General features: G+C 45.1%; 1 pseudogene; it reads left to right on the plus strand.

The window, feature by feature from the left end:
• Positions 1-1362: 1362 nt before the first annotated feature.
• On the plus strand, positions 1363-12357 carry LOC143383173 (enolase-phosphatase E1 pseudogene; annotated as a pseudogene).
• Positions 12358-12857: the final 500 nt, after the last annotated feature.

A 12857-nucleotide genomic window follows, 5' to 3' on the forward strand; every position in this document is an offset into this window, starting at 1 on the left:
GTCGGAGGGGCTCGGTGCCTGGGCAGCTCTGGGCCAGACCTGGAGCCCCACCGCACAGCAGCCGGGATGCGGGGTCAGATCCCCAGCCCTGAGCCTTCCCCGGGAGACAGCGACAGAGGAAGACCTTCCAAGGCCTAATCCTGGAGGACCTTCTAGTCTCAGTTAAGAGTTTGCACTGGGGGCAGTTGGAGCCCAGGAAGCGTTTCAATAAGCAGCGGAGCTGAGCCTGCGGATCGCATTTGCGTCTGAAATCGCGCTTCTCTCTGGCCACAGAGCCTCCGAAAGCGGACCTCCACTGGGCTCTGCCAGGTTCTGACTTACACCGCAGAGGAATTTCAGGAAGAGGTACAAGCAGAGGCTTATTAAGGAAAGCAAGGAGTTTTATTCAGGAAAGCAAACAGTAGAGCACGGTGCAAACTCAAGGGGAAAAGGTGTGCAGGTGCTAGAGACCAAGAACTGCTTTTGGAGTCTCAGCCTTTTTTTTTTTTTAAGATAGAGAGGGGAGAGAGAGAGAGAGAGAGAGAGAGAGAGAGAGAGAGAGAGAGAGAGAGAGAGAGAATCTTAATATTTCATTTTTTAGTTTTCGGTGGACACAACATCTTTGTTTGTATGTGGTGCTGAGCATCGAACCCAGGCTGCACACATGCCAGGCGAGTGCGCTACCGCTTGAGCCACATCCCCAGCCCTCAGCCTTTTCTTTTAATTTATTTTTTTAATTTTTTTTTTTTTTGAGAGAGAGAGAGAGAGAGAGAGAGAGAATTTTTTTTTTTAGAGAGAGAGAATTTTAATATTTATTTTTTAGTTTTCCGCGGACACAACATCTTTGTTTGTATGTGGTGCTGAGGATCCAACCCGGGCCGCACACATGCCAGGCGAGTGCGCTACAGCTTGAGCCACATCCCCAGCCCCAAATTTATTTTTTTATTTGTATTTTTTATGATAATGGGGGTGGAACCCAATTTTCCACGGAGCTACATATACCCCAGGTATTTTTAGTTTTTCTTTGAATCAGGGTCTTGCTAAATAGCTGAGGCTGGCCTTCCTTGTGATCCTCTTGCCTCAACCTCTTGAATTCCTAAGATGACAGGACAGGGCCACCACACCAATCTTCAGGCTTGCTTTATTTATTTATTTATTGGTTGTAGATGGACAAAATGCCTTTTTTATTTATTTTTTTTTTTAGGTTCTTTTTTTTTTTTTTTTAGTTGTAGTTGGACACAATACTTTTATTTTATTTATTTATTTTATGTGGTGCTGAGGATCAAACCCAGTGCCTCACATATACTAGGCAAGTGCTCTGCCACTGAGCTACAACCCCAGCCCTGTAGGCTTCTTTTAAAAGAAACTTTGTAGTGGGTCGCCATGACTCATGCCTCCAAGGCCAGCAATTTAGGAGACTGAGGAAGGAGGAAGTCGAGTTTAAATTCAGCCTCAGCAACTTCATGAGGCAAACTAGCAAGACCCTACCTGAAACAATTAAAGGGCTGGTGTGTTGCTCAGTGATAAAGTGCCCCTGGGTGTTCAATCTTCAGTACCAAAAGAAATCAAATAGAAATTTAATTTTTTTATTTTTATTTTTTAAAGAAAGAGTGAGAGAGAGACAGGGAGAGAGAGAGAGAATTTTTTAATATTTATTTTTTTTAGTACTTGGCGGACACAGCATCTTTTGTTTGTATGTGGTGCTGAGGATCGAACCCGGGCCGCACGCATGCCAGGCGAGCGCACTACCACTTGAGCCACATCCCCAGCCCTCAAATAGAAATTTAAATCAATAAAAATAAACTCTTATACAATAATAGCAGAGTTGGAAGAGAAAGTTAAGGAAATGTTCTAAAATGTAGAAGAAAATAAACAGTAAAATAAAGACAGGAAAATGAAATCAAAGATGGTGGCTGGGCTGGGGTATAGCTCAGTGGCAGGACACCTGCCTAGCATGGGTAAGGCCCTGAGTTTGATCCCAGCACCACAAGAAAGGTAGAAGTACTAGCTTTACCACTGAGCCATATCCCCAGGCCTTTTTACATTTTATTTATTTATTTTTAGAGAGAGAGAATTTTTTAATACTTATTTTTTAGTCTTCAGCGGACACAACGTCTTTGTTTGTATGTGGTGCTGAGCATCGAACCCAGGCTGCAGGCATGCCAGGCGAGCGCACTACTGCTTGAGCCACATCCCCAGCCCTTTACATTTTATTTAAAGACAGGGTCTCACTCAGTTGCTTAGGACCTCACTTAATTGGCTGAGGTTGTCCTTGAACTTGCTGTCCTCCTGCCTTACCCTCCCAATCTCTTGAGATTACAGGTGTGGGCCACCACACTTTGCAAACTCCTTTCTTCTTGTTATCTGTTGAGCTGGTCACTGTGGCCTTTTATAGTCTAGGATTCCCAGGTGCTGTTCCCAGATTTTGTTTTCTGTTTTGCTTTGCTTTTTAGCAAATGATGGGAAGATGGTTTTAAGCTAAGGGTTCTCAAATTTTTGTGTGCATAAGAATCTGACCTGTGAAAACACAGCATATTGGGCCCTAAACTCAGAGCTTATGCATCAGCTATCTGGGCTGAGACCTGCAAAAATGCACAAGTTTACAAGTTTCCAGGTGCAGCAGCTGCTGCTGCTGTTGTCTGAGACTACACTTTCAGAATCCCTGTTCCTATCATCCGGGGCCAACCTCTTCATAGGCAGATGAACTAGAGGCCTTAGGTCAATGTAGTACTTCTCTCAGGTAATATCAATATCAGGTTTTCATGATTATTTTTTCTTTTTTGTTCTTAATTTTAAAGGATTTTTTTTTCTTTAGGACATCATGGATTCTGGAACATTGTAGGAACATCCAGTTCTTATTAATTTATTTATTTTGGTATCTGGAATTGAACTCAGGGGCACTTAACCACTGAGTCATATCCCCAGCCCTTTTCTGTGTTTTATTGAGAGTAAGGAAAATGTTCTAAGTTAAAGCACCTAAAGAGGCTTAGCCATACACCAAGAGACAGGAAGGTTGATTGAAAGACAGATTTACAAACAGCTACAAGGGTCATTTTGAAATAATTGGGGAAATTTAAATAGACGATCAGAAGCTGCTTTTCCTAAAAACACTGACTCTTTGAGCCTGCAGGTGCCCAACGGGTAACTTAAAGGAGGACACCACTCGCCATCTCTGCCTTTGTCTGTCTCTTTATTATCTGTCATTGAGGGTCAGGTCTGCTGCACGTGGACATTTAATCATTTAAGAAATGTTCATCTAAAATCTGGTCACACAAGATTTATTAGCTTTAAATTTAATTAACCTGTCCCATCTGCCTTTAAGACTGAATACACCAAGATAAGATTAACTAAGATATTTTTAAGATTTATAGGTTTGTTTTGTTTTGTTGTTACTGGGTATTGAACTCAGGGGCACTCAACCACTGAGCCACATTCCAGCCCTGTTTTGTGTTGAAGAGGATCAGGCAAACGATGACAAGTGATGGGATGTCAGGTCCTCATCAGGCTTTCCAGCTCGAGTGCATCCCTGTTTCGGCTGGCTGAATCCCTGTTCATCAGTTCTATTAATTATAGTAAATTTGGGGGCTTTTAACCCCCCTTGCAATCCTTATCAGCTACCACCAGATCTCTCCAGGACATCATTTACCCTGGGGTCAGAAACACCTGGTCTGGTGGTCTCCACCTTGATCTTCCCACCTCTCTCTCTTATCAGGCAAGGACAGCCTGCCAGGGGCTTCACTGTGTATCAGGGTGGGGGGAAGTGACTTGTCTGAGACCACACTGGAGGGCTCTGTGGGTGTTGCCTGATGAGACTGCAGGTTTCAAACTGCAGTTTTTTAAATGGAGTTGCTTAGGCTTAGGCCTAAGGCCATCCTCACATGCTGTCTCAAAATATTAAAAAAGAAAGAAAGAAAGAAAGAAAGAAATTACAGAACAATTCCGGCTGTCAGATGGCAGAAGGTATTAAGCTAAGCCCCAGAGGGGTAGGTGTAGCTAGAGCACTGTAGGCATCAAAGCCTAACTCCAATCAACTCAGCTGAGTCCCTATCTATCTAGGACAAAATAATAGGGCTCCAATCTCACTGCCGGAGAAGTTAGTCTACTCTGGGGGAAGGAAATTGGGTTCAGAGCATTAAATATGAATGCATTTTTAAAAATATACAAAGAGTGGATCTTGAGGGGTAAACCTATAATCCCAGTGACTCAGGAAGCTGAGGCACGAGGGTCACAAATTCAAGGCCAACCTCAGCAATTTAGCAAGGCCCTAAGCAACTTTGCCACACCCTGACTGAAAATAAAATATGAAATTTTTTAAAGGGCTTCAGACTGGTGTTGTGGCTCAGTGGTAGAGCAGTTGATTAGCATGTGTGAGGCGCTGGATTCCTTCCTCAGCACCACATAAAAATAAATAAATAAAATAAAGGTATGGTACCCATCTACAACTTAAAAAAAAAATTAAAGGGCTAGGGATGTGACTCAGTGGCAAAGTTCCCCTGGGTTAAATCCCTGGTACAAAAAAAAATTAAATATAAATTAAAAATCCACAATAACTGCATTCAATAAACAGCAAGCAGGCATGCCAAAAGATTTATTTGTGCAAGCAGCTTGTACAGATTAGATTTCTAAAATCTAATTGCAATAAATGAGTGACCTCTAATCTCTGAAATCAGCATTCTGTGATGTTTACTTAGTTAAGGAGAGAACACTCACTTTTCTGTAAGAGTTAATATTTGCTGGGTGTGATACATGCCTGTAATCCCAGTGGCTCAGGAGGCTGAGACAGGAGGATCACCAGTTCAAAGCCAGCCTCAGCAATAGCAAGGTGCTAAGCAACTCAGTGAGACCCTGTCTCTAAATAAAATACAAAATAGGGCTGGGGATGTGGCTCAGTGGTCGAGTGCCCTTGAGTTCAGTCCCTAGTACCAACATCCCCCCCCCCAAAAAAAAGAGTTAATATTTCCTGGGTGTTTATTTACTGAGTGACTGGATGTGGTGGCATGTGCCTGTAATTCCTGCACAGAGACAGGAGGACCCCAAGTTCAAGGTCAGCATCAGAGTAGGGACTTGAAGGGACTTCCTCATCACACTGCCTGCTGAGATGGAGAGACTAGAATCTGCTGGTCTAGGGATCCACCTGCTTTCTAAAGTTTCAATTGGGTATGTGGCATTTGGCAATGTCACAGGAGAAGGGGTGTCTCCAATGAAGCGTCTGAGGAGTTCCCCGAGAGAAGAGGGACCTTGACTCAGGACCAAAAGCATCCTTGGCATACAGGACAGAAGAGCATTGCAAATCAGGACAGTCAGAGGCATATATATTTTGGAAGTTTATTTGGGAAAGTAGACACAAATTCAAGAATGCACGGGGGGCCATCTCAAAGGGGAGACGTCTTTGGGCGTCAAGCAAGGAGTCCACCTTCAAGGCAGAGTGTGAGCTGTCTTGAGAATGAAATAAGGTCCGGCTTTTCTTTTGAAGGAACCTCGGTGAGGAGTGAATATGGGAAGGTGTGTAGGAATGACATCAGCGCTGTCATCCCAAGGTAAGTTCTGTGCTCTGGTCAGTCTCTGGAACCATAGGGGGACGTGGTCTTCATTATCTGATCAATTAGATAGTGCCGGATAATTCCCTAATTTACAGGTTCCTGGAGATATGGTATCTCTCTGCTTAATCTCTTTTATCGAGGGTCTAATTAGCAGTGCATAGGCTGAGAGTGGTGGCCCGTGCCTGTAATTGGTGCTGCTAGGGAGTCTGAGACCACGACCCTAAATTCAAGATCAGCCTCAGAGTAAAGGTGGAGTTAGGCAGTTGAGTTTTTTGTCTTGCAAATTTGAAGGATGAAATCCACCGGACACAAGGGTGAGAGCAGACCTTCTAGAGATCCACAGGCTCTCCTTTATTTGGCAGCAAGTCAATTACTCAGGAACCAGAGGGCTCCTTCGTTTTCTGGGTACAGAAATGGCCGGTGGGTTTGAGAAGGAGTCTGGGTTTTATAGTCTACAATGAGGGTGACTGGCCACTGGAGACTGTGGACAGGGTATTTGGGCAGTCAGGGACCCACTTGTGCAGGTTACCACTGTAACTCAGGAAGGCAGGCGTAAGAAGTCGGAAACTCATTGCTCCTGGAGAGAGAGAAGCTCAGATTTTGAGGGATGAGAGCTCAAATCCCGCCCTTTGCTCTTCTCCTTTCTCTGGGATTCAGAGTTTCCCAGAGTTTCACTCTTTGCTGTGACTGGGACTAAACGGCCGTGGGGGAAGGTCAAGGTCAGGGCTTAGCATTTCAGTACCTGCCTCCTCCCAGAGGACCCACGGGGGTTGGGAAGGGGTGAAAGCTGGCCCTTTCCCTCAGGGCCCACTGTTTCTGGGAAAGGACTAACTTCCAGAAGAGGCTATTTCCCTCCCTGCTCCCCAGCCACACCCTCTTTTCCCCCAGGGGCTGCCTTGCAGGAATACTATTTCCATACCCCTCAAAAGTGACAGGATTTATTAGAATAATAGAAAGCCAAGCTCCCGACAGGGAGAGGCTCAAGGGAGGGACAGTGTCCTTGGGCCCAGCACAGGGGGTGGGGGGTGGGACCGATCAAGCTTTTCAAGCTCAGAGCTTAATTAGCCAAATAGAAGTTCAGAATTTCAATCCCTAAGGAAACCGGCCTCTCCTGGTGGCTTTGGACCTGTCTATTTGAAAGAAGCAGCATTTCCTGTGGGGGTCTGTGTGGTGGGCAGTTGCTAGGGGGAAGGACAGGGTAACTAAGGTTGGGCAGCCCTGTTTGCAGCGTGAGGATCAGAGGTCAGAAGAAGGCCTTGTGACTTAAGTCACAGAGAGTCACAGGATGTCTCTCAGACCTGCTGTCTCCCTTCAGGCGGGCTGATGTCCCCTCCCCTCCTGGCCTTCTCACAAGTCCCTTATCCTGGCTGCCTGTGGGAGATCACCCGTCCTGCCTCAGCAACTTAGTGAGGACCTAAGCAACTCAGTGAGACCCTGTCGCAAAATGAAAGATTATGGAAAGGGACTGGGGGTGTGGCTCAGTGATAAAACACCTCTGGGTTCAGTCCCCCAAAAGGCAAGCACATCAAAACAATGCACAGGGCGATTTATAGATTTCTCAGGAATCTGAGAGGAACAGGCCTGCAAAAGAGACAGTTTGGAGGGTGACAGGCCTGGAAAAGTATGTGGAACTTCTGAAATAAAATCCTAATTTTTTCTTTCTTCACATCACCTTTCTATCTCCCCCACCCCTTTTGGTACTGGGTTTGAACCCAAATGGGCTTAACCACTGGGCCACATCCCCAGCCCTTTGCTGTTGTTGTTGTTGTTGTAGATGGACACAATACCTCTATTTTATTTATTTATTTTTATGTGGTGCTGAGAATCGAACCCAGGGCCTCACACATGCCAGGCAAGCGCTCTACCACTGAGCCACTGTTGTAGGGACAGACGAGGCAAGACACCGAAGACAGCAGGACACAGTTTTATTTGGCTGCAGCCAGATTCAGAGGGCACAGCTGTTGCTGTCATCAATCAATCCCCTGAACCCCGAGTTCAGGAAGTTTCCTAGTTTTTATACCCAGCATGTAAGGGGAGGGGCTCAGAAGTTCACAGTCTGCAGAAGTTCACAGAAAAGCAGCTTTTTCTCTCACTGTTCTGGGCAAGTTAACTCTTCAAGGACAACACCTGAGAAGGGGGAGCCTCTTCTCCCCTTTTTTTCCTCCCCCTGCCAGCTGTTACCATGGAGCCCAGGTGGTAATTTCTCTCATCTTAGGAATGTAGACATCTCTGTGAAGCCCAGCTCAAGGCCAGAGGCCTTGTTTGCACATTTCTACAAACTACTCTACTGGATACATGTTTGGGAAAAACTAGTAACAGGGTGTCCAGCACCTGGAGGGCTGGTATCTTCCTGGCCAGTGGCCAAGTAAAACAGGGTGACAGGAAAATAGGAAGTTTATCTACAATGGACTCTTTTACAGAGACTTTTTGGCGAACAGTCCTAAAATTAGCCATGGTGGAGATTTCTGGAGAAGCCCAGTTAGGACTTTTCTGTGGAGAAAGGGGGTGACCCTTCACCACAACTGCAGCCTCCCTACCCCAGCCCTTTTTTATTTTTTATTAAGACAGGGTCTCACTGAGTTGCTTAGGACCTTGCTAAGTTGATGAGGCTGAAATTGAAATTGAAATCCTCCTGCTTCAGCCTCCCGAGCGGCTGGGATTACAGGTGTGTGCCACCTGCCCATCAGTGATTCACATTTTAATCTTTTGCCTACATGCTTATCATGGAGCAGTATCATCAGACTGTGTGTCTGAACTTTCCTTATTCCCAGGGCATTCGTTTCCGTCACCGGCATGTTTATTGCTTCTGTGATTTGGCCCAGTCAGATAGTTTTCTAATCTTCTCCTGCACAGATGTTTCATTATTTGGGTGTGCTTTCTTATCTGTCAGATATTATTATTAACGTTTCACTTACAGACTGCAAAATCTGTCCCAGTTTGTCATGGGAACAAAAGCCAGCTCACCAAGAGACAACATTGCACTCCTAGGAACAGACTGCCTACCCTTCCCCTTTGCCTTCCAGAACTTTCCTTATTTGTTATACTGACTGAACTTTTCAATTCAGCTGAAAATCTCTTTTGGTTTCATTTTCACTTCTAATCATAGAAGTAGATTCAGTAGATTCGGAGGAAACGGTGTCCAAACACAGCTCATTGCTCAACTAACTGCTGATTTCTGAGAAATGCTCCCTGGTTTGTACTCTAGAAAGAAGTTGCAGTGTTATGGAGTGAGAATCACAAACCACCCCTCGTGCTGAGCCAAAGTCAAAGGGGAAAGGGTCTTTTAATGAATGAGCAAGCCAGGCAAGCAGCGGGGAGTAGGCTAACGCCTCAAAGAACTCCCCAGCACGTGCACTTGGGAAGCACAGAATCTATAAAGGCAAAACCCACAAGAATAACTGAGGCCCATGTAGGTCAGAAAAATCCTGTTTAGACAGATATTTTGATTACATGAGAGAATTGTTTTGATTACACATTTCAGAGTCATTTTTGTCATACATCAGGGCCGTAGTCAGGGACGCTGGAAGGTCCCACTGTACTATCAACATAGATATAACCATCAGGAGGCTGAAAAGAAGACATTTTACAATGGAATCAGGTCAGAACAAAATGGCATTATTTTGGTTCTTTTCTGTAATTATTAGGAAAGACATGTATTTATTATAAAAGTTTTTGAGCTTCTACTGTAAGTAAGACACTCAGTAGAACAATACAGCAGTGTAAATAACAGACCATAACATAACAGACCATTCTGGAGGCTGAGGCAGGAGAATCACAAGTTCAAAACCAGCCTCAGCAACTTAGTGAGGCCCTAAGCCACTTAGTGAGACCCTGTCTCAAAATGAAAAATAAAAAAGGCTGGGGAGGTGGTTCTGTGTTGGATGCTCCTGAGTTCAATCCCCAATCCCCAGAAGAAAACAAAATCAGGCCACAGGTGATGAGAAGTGGTTGATTTGTGGGTTTTGTTTTTTTTTTTTTTTTTCTATGAAGGAGGAGCCATGGGGCTTTCTGATTCGTCGTATGAAGGATGTGATGGAAATCAAAGGTTAAGCATCACACTGATGATGTTTCTTGTTTATTTTTTGTTTAGAGATGCTCTCACTATGTGGCTGAGGCTGGCCTGGAACTTGGGATCCTCCTGCCTGGGCCTCCTGAGTTGCTGGGATGACTGGCATATCCCATCATATCTACTAGAAGGGATGGATCTCTTAACATGCCCAGCCACTGATGTCTAGAAGTTTTGCCAAGTTAGGAAGGTATTTGCCAGATCAATAGCTGCATACCATGTACCAGGGGATGTGTGAATTTGCTCAAGCAGTGAAACCACATTTGACTCAGTCTCTACAATTGGAATCACTGTCTGGTGAAGCTTATGACAGTCTGCTGCCACTGTCCGAGATGTAATTGCCTCCTACACAGGCCAAATAGATGAGTGAATGGGAATGTGGTGCTGATGGCCACCCCTGCATCTTTAAGTCCATCATGTTTGCACTGATCTCCTCAAACCCTCCAGGAAGGCACTATGGCTTTGGGTTACCATATTTATAGCTGGAAGCAGCTCAAATGGCCTTCATTTGGCCTTTCCTACCATCCTAGCCTTCATTGCACAGGTCAGAGATAAGACATGGGATTCTACCAATTGCTGAACATGCCCATTCCAATGATGCCCTCAGAAAATGGAAAAGTGCTGTAATCCCAGCAGCTTGGGAGGCAGAAGAATCGTGAGTTCAAAGGCAGCCTCGGTAAAAGCAAGGCACTAAGCAACTCAGTGAGGCCCTGTCTCTAAATAAAATACAAAATAGGGCTGGGGATGTGGCTCAGTGGTCAGGTGCCCCTGAGTTCAATCCCTCCCCAGGACCAAAGAGAAAAAAAAAAAAAAAAGACAAAGGGAAAGTGAGCACAGGATGGACTATCCAGTTCTCTGTTACACTGGCTGATTTTTTTTTTTTTTTTTCTCATGTACTGGCTGATTTTTTAAACCCATTGAAATCTGTTTCTGTTTTACTTTCACTTCTGGTTGTAAAGCCAGGAATAGTTCCTGCAGAGACACACAGTTCAAATAGCTTGGATTTCCTAATTCAGGGTGGTTTCTGAGAAATGCTGTCTGGATAGGAATTCCTAAAGGAGTTCTAGGAAAAGACATTTGTTTATGAAAGAAACAGTTCTCCAAGCAATCAGAGTGATGTCCTGGGCAATTAGCTGTCCCCAGTTACCTGTTGGGGTCTGAGGGGTCAATGGGGGCCAATTCGTAGTGTTTCATGAAAGTGGAACCATAAGATTTGTGACAGAAAGAGGACAGTGCAGAATGGCACTGAGGATTCTGGGCTGAGGATGGAGTTTGGAACCTGAATAATGGGAAGAGCAGCTGTGTGCAGAGGGGGCTGGATGGGGGCTGAGGGAGGCTGGGCTTAAGTCTGGGCGCTCTCCATGTAACACAGAGGAGTGGGCACAACCTGGGGGCTGCCTTTCCATCTATCTGGACCCCACAGCTCCCACTTCCCTCCACTCAACTGAATTAATTGAAACTCCACTTAAATGAACTAACTTATTCACTTAAAGAGGACTCGAGGATGATCATGCCTCCCACTCCTGCCTCTAAGCCAAGGCAGGAAAAGGTTATTTCATAGATGAGGTGCTTCTGGCTCCAACAGTGGCCTGGGAAGATACCTTCTTGTAGAGCATAAATATTGATCAAGATGGATGCGATATCAGAAAGATACTTGCACTCCTAGGCTTACCGTGCACTATTCACAGTAGCTAAGATATAAAATCAACCTAAGTGCCCAGGGATAGATGATTGGATGAAAAAAAAAAAAAAAAAGGCAGCACAGCCAGGCACAGTGGTGCACGCCTGTAATTTCGGCTCCTCAAGGGCTGAGGCAGGAGGATTGAAAGTTGGAGGCCAGCAAGACCCTGTCTCAAAATAATAAAGAAAGAAAGAAAGAAAAAGGGCTAGGGCTTAAATGCTCCTGGGTTCAATCCCCAGGACCAAGAATAAAAAGGAGGGGGTGAGGCAGAAGAGGGGGAGCCCATGGGGATAAGAAGGTTAGGTTCTGGGAAGGGAGCTGGCGAGGTGGCCTTGGCCACCCATGGGAAATGCCTCGGGAGGCTAAAGTAGCGGGAGCAGAGGGGACAATGGCTGCTGGGCATCTTATTTCCTTACATCAAAGATAATGTTAAAGAGTATCTGCAGACACACTGGGAAGAAGAGGGGTGCCAGCAGGATGTCAATCTTTTGAGAAAACAGGCTGAAGAAGATGCCCACCTGACTGGGCTCTTCCAATCCCTGCAGCATCTGGAAATGGGGCCGATGAACTACAGCAGATAATCTGGGCCATCGTAGATAATGTGTGCTGGCAGAGGTCTCTGGTCCGAGAGACCTCAGCACTCAGACAACTGCAGGGCCACGTGTGGAGGGCAGCATTCACAGCTTGACACATGAAAGCAGAGTTCTTTGAAGATGTAGTTGCAGCCGTCAGGAAGTGGAAGAGAAGGTGTATATCTATTCTTCTGGAAGTGCAGAGGCTCGGAAACTATTATCTGGGCATTCTACAGAGGGAAATGTTCTTGACCTTTTTGATGGTCACTTTGATACCCAAATTGGACACCAAGTGGAGAGTGAGAGTTTTCCAGAGTGATTGCAAACAGCATTGGATGCTCAACCAACAAGATCTTGTTTCCAACAGATGTTACTTTAGAGGCCAGTGCTGCTGAGGAAGCAGGTGTGCAGGTATCTGTGGTGGTGAGACCTGGCAATGCAGGATTGACAGATGATGAGAAAACTTCCTGCAGTCTCATCACATCCTTCAGCGAACTATACCTGCCTTCCTCAGCATAGAGGAAGACTTCCACAGAAGACCAAACTGTTCCTCAGAGTTGTGCCCCTAGTGTCTACTTTTATTCTAATGGCAAAGTAACTTACTTCTATATACGTACAAATGTATGCAAGTATATGCATGTGTATGTGCATTAATTTTCATGAGCACATGAGTGAGGGAAAAAAGGTCTCAAGTTCAGTGATGAAACTTATTTAAAGATGCTCTATGGGGCTGGAGATTTGGCTCAAGCGGTAGCGCGCTTGCCTGGCATGTGTGCGGCCCAGGTTCGATCCTCAGCACCACATACAAACAAGGATGTTGTGTCCGCCGAGAACCAAAAAATAAATAAATATTAAAAAATTCTCTGTCTCTCATTCTCTGTCTCTCACTCTTTTAAAAAAATTCTCTCTCTCTCTTAAAAAAAAAAAAAAAAGATGCTCTATATATAGAAATAGTTTGGGATCCTAACACTAACCATCCAATTCAACCCAATCCAAGGGGGGCAGAAAAAAACCCTTTG

This window comes from Callospermophilus lateralis, chromosome 18 (assembly GCF_048772815.1).
Source record: "Callospermophilus lateralis isolate mCalLat2 chromosome 18, mCalLat2.hap1, whole genome shotgun sequence".
NCBI lineage: Eukaryota > Metazoa > Chordata > Mammalia > Rodentia > Sciuridae > Callospermophilus > Callospermophilus lateralis.